Here is an 11,781-nt window from a genome sequence, read left to right on the forward strand (position 1 = left end):
ATTTTGCCATTTATTACCAAAGTTTTTGTTTAATTTTGCTTGAAGCAAATTTTTTTACTCAGAATTAAGCAATAAAATTAAATGCGAAACGTCATATATTGCACTTATGGTGCGCCAATCCCATTTTCATTGCTGGTTTATTCAAATTGGCGAATTTCAGATATAAATATCTATATCTATTTTATATATATAAATATCTACCTGTAATTAATTTTATATCAAAGAAGTTTGTGGAATTAATAATTGAAAATGATTTTTTTTAGAGAAGTTACATTTTTTTTAAAGAAATGAGGAAATTTCTTGTAAAAATGGAAAGCTACTGCATTTTATCTACAATTTTTCTAAACATTAATTAAATTTTTCTCCTCTTGTTACTCAATTGGGAGTTTTGATGTTGTATTATCTGTATAAATTTTAGATTTGCTTTTAATGTCTAGTTTGAACCTCTTTATGTATCTTTGATTATATTTCCAAATTGAATTCATGTAAATAAAATATTATATATATATATTTTAAAGCTGCACATAGTAAGAAATAAAAAAAACAAAAGAAAAAAAAACAAAACCTGTTTGTATTTGGACTGTTGTTGAACTGAATATATTGCATTTCAAGTGAGACATTTTAATATAAATTAATATGAAAATGTCAGTTATTATAATAATGTTCCTATTGTTCTTTTTTATGTTTTAGTTTATTTATTAAATTCAACAAAAAAGCTGAGTTTCCATTGTGTGTGTGTTTTAATGTATGGCAAAGTTTCAGTTGGTAGCTTTTGAAATTACTTATGTTTGTTCTGGTTAATGAAATTTGGAAAGATCCAATGATATTTCTCTTTTTATTTGAAGGAATAAAAGTTATAAAACTTGATTTTTATATTTTTTAATTAATATTTTCTAAGATATGATATTTGAATCATAGCTTACATATTGAAATATCTGTATATAGTCAGTAAAAAAAATTGTTTTTCATAAAAAAATTATAATTATTTGAAAATTTATCTATGTGTTATTTAATTCAGTAGTTCTGAGATTTAGGCTAATGTTTTAATTTATTTCTATTTTGTACAGTGGTTAATTTTTCACTATTATTTTCATGTATACAAAGAAGGAAGAGTTGTTATTGTTAAAAAAAATTGATTTCAATATTTCAATGAATTTTCACGTTTACATCTTCTCTATGTCCTAAAAGTATACTCTTTAAATTATGCCAATCTGTCTATGAACATGAAAACTCAAAAACATTTTCATCTAGACGGATTGAATTTGGTCTCAAGTCTGAATATCAAACTTAGATTTCTAACGAATTTTGAATGAAATCCATTCTGAGGAAGTATGTCAGTCTGTCTATCCAAATATAAATTAACATGATAACTATAAAACAAAGAGAGCTAGACAAATAAGATTTCGTACTTAGATTTAGCATCTAAAATGTAGATAGCTGTCAAATTTTTAACCTAACCCATCAACAGACTGTCTGTTGAAATGTACTTTTATGTATATGTAAACATGATAATTCAGGATTGTAATAACTTAGATAAATGAAATTTAATCTTTTGACTGAAATTTTAGTTCTGTATCATAATTGTCTGTGTCTGTTTCGAACAGTCGGAAAATAGGTCTGCAAGATACATATTTAATTTGAACCTCATTCAAGTGATTAATCACCAAATAGTCTCTTTTATAACTATTGCATGCAATTAACGCTGGTACTGTTTTATTAATTTTATTAACAAGTGCTGGTTTTCTTTATTTAATTATGAAGTACTAAGTTGTCATGTGTAGGGAATAAATGTCATGGCTTTGCTGAAGGTCCACAATTCTATTTGCAAGGCTTGAGGAGCAGGGTAATATCTTTGTTAAAGAATAGTCAAGGAAATTCCGGAGAGATTATTCTCCCTGGTATTGTATCATAGTAATCAATTTTTATTGTATCTGTGTTAATGATAATGATGCAAAAACATGACAAGGGTTATATTCAAGCCTTAAATGTTATCTTAACAGGACAAGGGTTATCTTTATTTGAAAGTTGAATTTCTTGAAAACATTTGATTTTATTGTTTATGACTTTAAATTCTATTTTATTTTTCAATGGTGAATTTTCTATTACTTTGTATAAGTTTTTTTTATTTATTTATTTTATAATGAGATTTTGAGCAACGAATGAGATAGTAAGTAATCATATTTCATTTCTGGATGGTTAAAATAATTGTGAACAATTTAATTGGAAAAAAATATATTTAATTAATATATATGTGCATGCTGTTATATTTTCATAATTCATTTGTAGTGACAAAATTGCATTAGTAAATATCAATTAATTCCTTTGCATTCACCAATAATTAATCAAAATTTATTTTCTTTAAATGTGTCTATTTATTAACAGTGTTCATTTTTATTAGTTTTTATATATGCTTTCTATTGATTTAAATTCCATTAAAATATCATACTAAATCAAATATGAATGCTTCTTGCTATACATTCTTTTTTATTGATGCAATTGAAGTAGTTTTGTGCAACATTGTTTTGAAATGGTTTCCTGGTAATTTTTTTCCCTCTGAGTAGTTCTTCATTTTTAAAAATTTATTTTGTATATTTGGAATTCCAGTTTACATCAATATACCTTAATTTAGAATTTAGGGTATAATTTTGTTAAAAATTGTAAATTACTTTTTATAAATAAAAATTGTTCTTTCTTAAATTATATTCTTAAACTGATTTTTTTTATTGGCCATGTATTTTTGTTAAGGAATTCCAAGTTTCATGCATACATATCTTGCTAGCTAACATGTAATATGCTTTTCAATAGTACAAATGCTAATCTTCAGTTATGTATGAAAAACTTTTCTAATGAGAAGAGGTTATAATTGTGTACTTGCTTCAAGAAAACAGTGGGAAAAACTATAAGTAGTTTCATTTTTTTTTATTTACTACTTTCTTATTTTAACTGTACCTTACTCATTGTCATTCATTTTCTAAATTTACTCTGAGAAGAAATATTTTTTCAAGTTTGATTTACCTTGGTGTTGAGTTTATTGAGAATTTAATTAAGTAAAAATATGAGGATAAAATCGACGAATAAATGAAGAAATGATTTGCTTTAGAAAGTTGAGATCCCTTAGAAATATGCATATATCTCAATTGGATGTGGTAGAAAAGTAACAGAAATTCTGTTTGTTAAGGAGGTGATTTAATTAATATTTTGCATTGTAATTTCCTGGAAGTTGTCTTGAATATTTGTAGATTGAGTTTCCTGAACTTCCCCTCTTATGAAATCTTTCTGGATGAATTATTTTTAATGTGTAATAAAAATAAATTTCAAATAAAAATTAATAATGCGAGATTTAAAAAAAATTGAGTCATTGTGATTTTTTTCTTCTTTTTTTTCTTTTTGGTATCGATCAATCAGTTAGAAATAGCGGTAGCCAGTTCATTTTTGGGGAGAGGATAGTAGGACGAAAATGCATTGTTTTGCAAATGTAAATGTTACATGATAAAAAAAGACCTCCCAAAATTGTTTGGCTATCGACTTGTTTTTTTAACTTTCATTTTTGAATTTTCTACATAATGTGACTTGTGTTTTTTCTTTCATTTTAATATTTCTAAACAATAAACAACAGCTTCAAAAAATATACATTCTTTCAACAAATATGTGTTAATATGATTATTATTTATTTATTTTGTAAACTGACTTTCTAAACTTAAAATTTTTTCCCCTTCCTTTCCCACCTTTAGACTTTGATAATATTTATATTATATGATTGAATCATATATTAATTATTGTTTCACATGTGAACTATAGATTATATATTGTATTTTTTGAAAATAGAAACAACAAAGTTAATTCTCTGTCTAGACTAGATATTTGTTGCAGAAGAGGATTTGCATTCAATAATTATGAATCGTCATTTCCTCCTCACATCTTGTTCACTTATAAATCAGATTAAAGTTTGTCATTTTATCTAACTATCCATTCCTATTTTAGGACAATTTTAGCATAATTCTTTCAAGAGATGATATGCTATAACAGAAAGTACAACAATAGCTATTATCGATTGTATAAATGCAGTAGAACAAAACGTTAGATTATTTTGTAAAGAGGAATGATTCTGTAACGGCATTTTTTCTTTCTTTCTATGAGTAAGCTGTAGATTGACCATAAAATTTTCTGTTATGATACTGTGATATAACAAATGTGATGAAACGGACTTAACATGGTTGATTTGAATATAAATGTCAGTGTATCGATATTTTTTTTCGAAAAAAAAAATGATTCTGTGACTTGATTATGATTTGGTATAAAGGAATAATGGTACTGTGATATGACATATGTTACAAAGCACGTTTAGACTGCAAAAAGTTTTGTGATTTTACTATGTTTCTTATTAACGTTTTTTCCGGTATGTAGTTAATATGGTTTGGTATCCTTTAGAGTGCTGTTAGTTATTTGACAATTGATGAACTGATTAGTTATTTGACAATTGAATGTTTGGATGGTAATAAAACGAGATCAAATTAATAGTTTGTTATTTCCCTTTATATATTTAACGCTTCTGAACAAAAATAATGTTTTAGAACTATGAATTCGATCTATAGTGATTTATTATTATTTATTTATTATTTGATGTTTCCTATGTCTCATCAGTAAATTTACTTATCAACAATTTAGTTTGCTTTTCCAGATAATTTATTTGAAAGTGAAGTATTAATATTCTGTAATTGTTACAGTAGCTTATATTAGTTAATATTTGCAAAGAAATTTTTTTGAGACTATGTGAATCCTTATTGAAGTTGAATTGTATTACGAATTGTTAAGTATTAATTTTAAATTAGTATAAGTCTTGAAATAAATATTCTTATTTACAGTTGTTCTAAGAATCAAGAATTTATTATCTGCTAGCCGCTTTTGGCGACCAGCTGGTTCGTCGGGATTAATGGTTGCTAAAATTTAAATATTTTCTGAAGCTAAGTCTTCATGGTTTCCTCAACAAAATATTTTTGTGTTGCTAAACATTTATAATATGAAATTTGTACTTGCTATTCTGAAGTCCATTTCAAAGCAACTGTGATGGTTCTGCTATTTATTATTTTTTAACTAATTGTTTCTTAAAGTATTTAATTAAATAATAAAAAAATTATGTCAAACTTTAGAACTTTTATTCGGCTTTAGCTTTAGTTTAACTGACAACTTTTGAATAATTATTGCATAAAACAATTTTATATAACAGCTTAAAGTATAAATACTTATCTTTTAAAAATATTATAGAAAGTATCTCTTAATTTTTATAGATTTTTAAAGCATTCTTGTTAATGAAAAGTCACATGATGTTATTGAGTTCTTTTCTTACCGATGCCTTTGTTGTTTAGCTATTCACCCAGGATATTGGTTATCTACAATTTCAGTAAAATCGTTTAGATATAACTTAATATCCACGATACCGTTAAATTGCTAGATATTGAACGTGTATTACTTTAATTTTCATATAGATATTCTGCTCATTGTGTACATGAAATTTCTAACAGAAACCATTCCCGTGATATTACAGCGCTTTTAAAAATATAAATGTGTGGTTCATTTATTTTCTAAATTTCGTACTATTTTAGCTTTGTTTTTTATAATCTTGTAGATTACATAGATATTAAACAAAATCCTTAGTAAAAACTCTCGATTTTAGACTGCTTTATTAACTGTCTCAAAGTAGGTACGCCAACCAGTGAACAAAGTCTCTACAAGGCTGATTGGCCTAATATTATGAAATTGTTTTAAAATTGTATTTTTAGAAACTTCAAAATTCAATCAGATTTGGTCGCAAAAGTTAGATTTTTTTTTTTCTTCTTTTTAAATTTAAAGGTTGGGTAAAAGATAAGGTTTCGCGTAATATAATTCCTTAGAATCAAAGCACTATATAAAATTTTTGCTTCATAATTTCTATTCTATTTATTGACTGAAACAAAATAAAATATTTTTATATAGTACTTTAAATCTTTTTGAAAGTGAAGTTAAAAACTGAATTTTATGATGAATCAGATAATTTTTTAATTAAATAATTCTCGGAGATATTGCATAACTTATGCAAATTATTCTGTTATGCGCATAATATATCAATATCGAATGGTTCTGTTTTCTGTCCTCAAATTAAATATATATATATATATATATATATATTCAGAAAAAAATGTTATGCATTAATCGAAGTTAAGAGAAGAACATTAGGGAGATAAATAGCAAAAAGAAAAGAACGGCGTAAAGTTTCTATAATAGTATGAATTATATGACACAAAATATGGTGCTTAAAAGTATTTTTCTGAAGGAGCTATTAAGAGACAAAGTTACATAAAATATTTAATTGAAAATTTAAGCGACCATTAATCTCGGCGAACCAACTGGTTGCCAAAGTCGGTTAGTCTATTCTAATAATAAAGATGAATGTGTGTGTGTGTATTGGCACTCTACAGGCCAAACTGTGTGACCAAAAGTTGCCACATACTTAGGAGGTAAAAATGTGTAACTTAGATCATTTTTTTTTTTTTTAATTTTAAAGAGAACTCTAATATATTACAAATTAAGCTGTATTTTGGTGTATCCCCGCGGTAACTTTCAAAAACATTATTGTAAAAAAGTAAATTTTGTACCATTCCAAAACTTACAAATTTATCATTTTCTTGTTAATATTAAATAGTCAAACGGATTTTTGCTGAATTTTGGCAGTTTTTAAAATATAATTTTTGCTTGATTTCCAAACTGTTTTTTTAAATATATTGTTCTCTGAAGTTCAAACTGTTTACATTATTTCATCAACTATCTGATTGCGTGCTTTTTTCCCTCCATGGCCAAAAGCTAAAAAACACGGTTTCTGTTTGATATCTGTGTAGTTCACGAGACGTATGGAAAATGAACTTTTAATATCGCAAAATTTAGAAGATAGATGAATCAGATATTTAAGTTTTTATTACCGCCATGATGTCTTGGGACTGATCTCCATTAAAAAGGTTCGTATGCACATTAAATGTAGCATATATGAGAGATAATTAAAATAACATACCTTTAGTGTCTGATGATTTGGCAGTATCATAGACATGAAGTTACATCTACACGATATAAAGTAAAATGAAATATAATTAGTAACCTCATCGAGCTAGTTGGTTGTCAAAAGTGCATAATTTTATGTAAAACGAAAGGTCCAATTTATCGTTACTAAAACTGAGTGAGTTGTGAAAATTTGAATATTACTATTTTATCAAATGCGGAATTTTAGACCACTCCATCGATGCTCTCAGAAATGACTCCACTCAGTGTTCAGTTTCCCTATGGCCGACTGGCTTAAGATTATAAAAATGTTGATTGTTCTAAAATTGTTATATTCAAAACATAATTCAATCAGACTTGATAGAAGAAGATAGAAGCATTTTTTTTTTTTTTTTTTTTAAATTAAAAGTTGGAGTGTCTGGTGTTTTTGGCGGAATATATTCCTAGGGATCAAACGACTGTATGCAATTTAGATTTCACAATTTGTTGTAGCATATTTATTGATTGACACAAAACAAAACATTATTATTTATGTAATTTTAATCCTTTTGAAAGTAAAACTAAAAATTGAATTTTATGATGATTGAGAGAAATTTTTATTGAATAATTCTCTGAATTATTGTAAAAATCATGAAAATTATTCTGTAAGATTTTATTGCCGAATGATTCTGTTTTCTGCACTCATGTTATAGGGGAAAAAACCATACTTGGTTTCAGCAATAAAAAAAGAAGTATTAATTGAAGTTTAATTACTTCTATTTAATTTAAAGTTCAAATTTTACGGGAGCTTAACAACAGAAAATTAGAAAGATACATAACACAGTGAACAGTACGGCGTAATGCTTCTATGATATTATTAGATATATGACTTTCGGAATTTAAATATGCTGCTCGGGAAGTTATTTAGAAACCAAATTACAAAAAATTTAATTAAAAATTGTAGCAAATATTTAATTATTTTTTTAGCCGACTGGGCACAAAATTAGGATAGTTCTGAGCAAATGAAATAAGATAAAGTAATAAGTTTTAATTTGTAATAATCGGTTGCTTATTCAGATATTGTCCTCATCATTTAACCGCGACTCATAATTAGGAAGTCAGTCTCAAAATAACAATTGTGTTGCTTCAAAACAATGTTATATATTTAAATTAGAATAAAACACATGGAGCGATTAAAATCTCATCTTCAGCTATCATAAAAAATTAAACTATTAAATTTACGTTTCCCGTATGCTTCGCCATGTTTTAATTAACTAATTACACTTTCCAGTGTGCATTTTGAAACTCGCATTAATTATTTAAGCTTTAATGTAACATCATAAATAATTCATTCGTGAAATTTTCTTTATATTTCAGTAATAATATGAAGCTATTTCGACTTCATTTGAATTAGATCCAAGAAAGCTTTCTATTTAATTTTCTTATTTGTGCCAACCAGGATAGAAAAATTCATTAATCTTCAGTTGTCCAAAATAAATACCCAAGTCAGGTCATCAATTAAAATTTCAACGCCAGAGTCACTGAATAATGGTAGGGTGCCTATCCTTTTATTTATATTGCTTTTTATAAACACAAACAACTTTTGCATGGAATGACCAACCAAGATCGCGGAAAAACATCCTGGCAAGAACTATCATTTCCACTTCTGCATTGGTTGTTTGCCAATTCATTCCTCTCTGGGTCGAGAGTGTCATTAACTGTAACCGTCACTGTAGCAGAAAATTGGCCACAAACCAAGAAAAGACGAATGTGTGGGTGGCGGTGCACGGAGGGAACAATCGAAAACGAAAATAAGAAACCTGCTCGAAGAAACTACTACAAGACACTTCTGGTTTCTTTGTGAGTTGTGTCAGAATCGACACAGGGTTTCCTTCTTGGCATAATTCCAGCGATTTGTAATATTGCAACGGGAACGATTTCTCCAGGCGAATCGTTTTAATCTGAGCGCAGATCAAAAACGATATATTTTTTTATTATAGTTTTTTTTTCCAGCAGGGAATCGATATGAAATTCAATAGATTCCACCTTTGGTTTGAAAGTTCGGAAAGTCACGTTTTTCTTGGTATCATTTTTGAACAAAATCACGCAACTATGTAACGATTTCATGTTAGGATCTTGAAATCTATGCATATAGAAATATAAAGTGCATTTATTTTTATCTAAGCAAAATCCAATGATCATATGTGGTTCCATTGTAGTTCTCTTCACAAATTCTATATAGATCTGTGATTGCTGAATAATTTTCTATTTATCCTTTGTATCTTTGTCTGTTTTTAAAAAATTACTTTTACTTTTTCGTGACGGGCGTATCATACAGGCATCACCTACGAACGTTTTTTACAGCCGGCGTAACATCCGTGTATTTTTGGAAATCGAACTCATGGGACGGTGATGCATATGTGCATTTTAAATTGGCATAATTTTTAATCGGCACTAGATGGCTTCCTGTGCTCATTACTTTTGAAATAAATTTAGTTTTAGTATAATGACCTTCAGTTTAATCATATTCAACCTGACTTTGGTATTTTGCTCATTAATTGTTGCGTGGTTGGGCGGTAAAAGTAATATAAATAAACAGAGCTGGCTTGTGTAACTTTCCACTTGATAAAATCATTCGCGTTTCTTCTTCTTTTTTTTTTTTTTTTTTTGTTATTACTGTGTAACTGTAATCTTTTCGGGTTTTACTATCAGTTATGTTGTATTTCGCGTAGCTTTAGTATACATTTCGCGCAACTTTCTTTTTATTACGGAAAGCCTTGATTTTGGTTAATTATGGCACGAAATTGCAATTTGCGAGAAGAAGAACGTGTTCGTATTATGAATGAACTAATAATCTAAAAAGGTAGCAAAAATGACGACGTTAGAAATTAAACCTTTTTTTTTTTTTTCAAAGTTAGGCTTAGCGAAGCAAAAACCCTGTCTTGTGGGACGATTCCTTTCGCCTATGTTCCGTCCCGTGCGTGCGTACGTCTAGGATAGAGGCCTCCCGTCCCGAAAGGGTTAATTTTGTACTATATCTGTAATCTGTCAGATTTTACAGACATTAAAATTTAATAGAAAAATTTCTATCAATAGTGTTGAGGTATCCGAATTATTAGAAAGTATTAAACTGAAGTACATTGTAAAAAATTCGCTAATTCAGTTACTAGTGAAAATTCTTTGTTTTGTTTCACTTTTTATCAAATGAATAAATAATTATAAATTTTTGAATAGTATTATGTTTTTATTATTAAAAAAAATAGGCTGCTGCAACTGAAATATTTCCCAATTAAATGAACGTTTACAATAATTCATTAATTTTGAAAGTAAGGCAAGTCTATTTAGTTATAATAATTTTTTTTTTTAATCAGCACTGTAAACACTATTGTATTATAAACTTACATTATCTGGTACCACGAAAAAATATATATCTATTAATACTTACCAGTATTTTTAAATTTATTGAAATGCAAACCTTTAAATATTTCGCAATAACAAAAAATTGGATTTGCCTCATTTTCAAAATAAACGGCTCATATAGAAAATGAAATGCAATTTAGTGGCTTTAATCATAGCTTCCTTAATTCTTTTTAGTTAATAATATCTAGATTACTAATAAGAATCTGTTCATGAAAAAGTTCTAAGTAATTGCTTTATTTATCTCTATGTCAATAGCAATCATTATTTTTGTTGTTTCTTATTTTTTTTTACGAAAGAAGTAATAGTTACAGTTATTTCTCCTGAGAATAATATTATATTTGAAATGTTTAATTATTTATGCACTTTTCTTCTCCTTTAATTGGAAATATGTCTGATGTTAAATATTTCTTTAATCGTTGAATATAATTTAAATTTATAGAATAAATGGTTTTTAAAGTGAGTTATTATGTATATTTCTTTCTTTCATTTTGCCTTTCATTTCTTTCTATCCTTGCTTTACAGAAATCATTTGTATAAAAAGTTTCACTTTTATACCTATGCAAAATATATTTAAAGGAAAGCTGAATTTATTTCTAATAGATTATATAAAATTTCTCCCATTATGTCTACATTCTTTTTATTAAAGTTCTATAAGCACTAAATAGTTTAATTTATTGTTATTTTTAAAATTAATTTTTCCTTTGTTTCCGTAACATTTTGAAAGAAATCATACTTTTTTTTAGTTTAGTTAAGTTATATTAACGTTCCATTTTAAAGCAACACTAGGGCTATTTTGAGATGGACCTCTTAATTTTGAACTGCTGTCAGATGATGAGGACGACACCTGAGCAGGCACATCCCCCTCTCCTACACCACACCAGCGGAAGGATGTTTGGCCCCGAAGGATTTAGCGTGCACCAAAACCGTTTACACGACTCCACGACCTTACCACCAGGCCACTGCGACCTTAAAGTCATACGGAGCTATAGATTTTAGTTTCAATGTGTAAAAATTTCCCTTTTTTTTAAACTTTTTTTTTTTTTTTAATCATCTGGCATAAATTCTAGAATATAAAGGGAGACTTTACTAGAGCCATGCTTAAAGAAGTGTTATGTTAGATTCTCAAAAGAATTATAATGTTCAATATTTGACCAGTGTGAATTATTCCTTAAGTTAAACAAATTGATGACTTATTCCATATATCGCATATCATAAAATCCGCAATTTAAGCAATATTTCGTTTTCACATCCAAAATTAGCTGTAAAATCAAACTTTCGCTCAGAAAAGAGAACAGGTTTTACATTTCGAATCATTGCCCCTCTTTACTTTATGTGCAAAAGAAATAATTACTTTCTAGG

Source organism: Argiope bruennichi, chromosome 4, assembly GCF_947563725.1.
Source record: "Argiope bruennichi chromosome 4, qqArgBrue1.1, whole genome shotgun sequence".
NCBI classification, from domain to species: domain Eukaryota; kingdom Metazoa; phylum Arthropoda; class Arachnida; order Araneae; family Araneidae; genus Argiope; species Argiope bruennichi.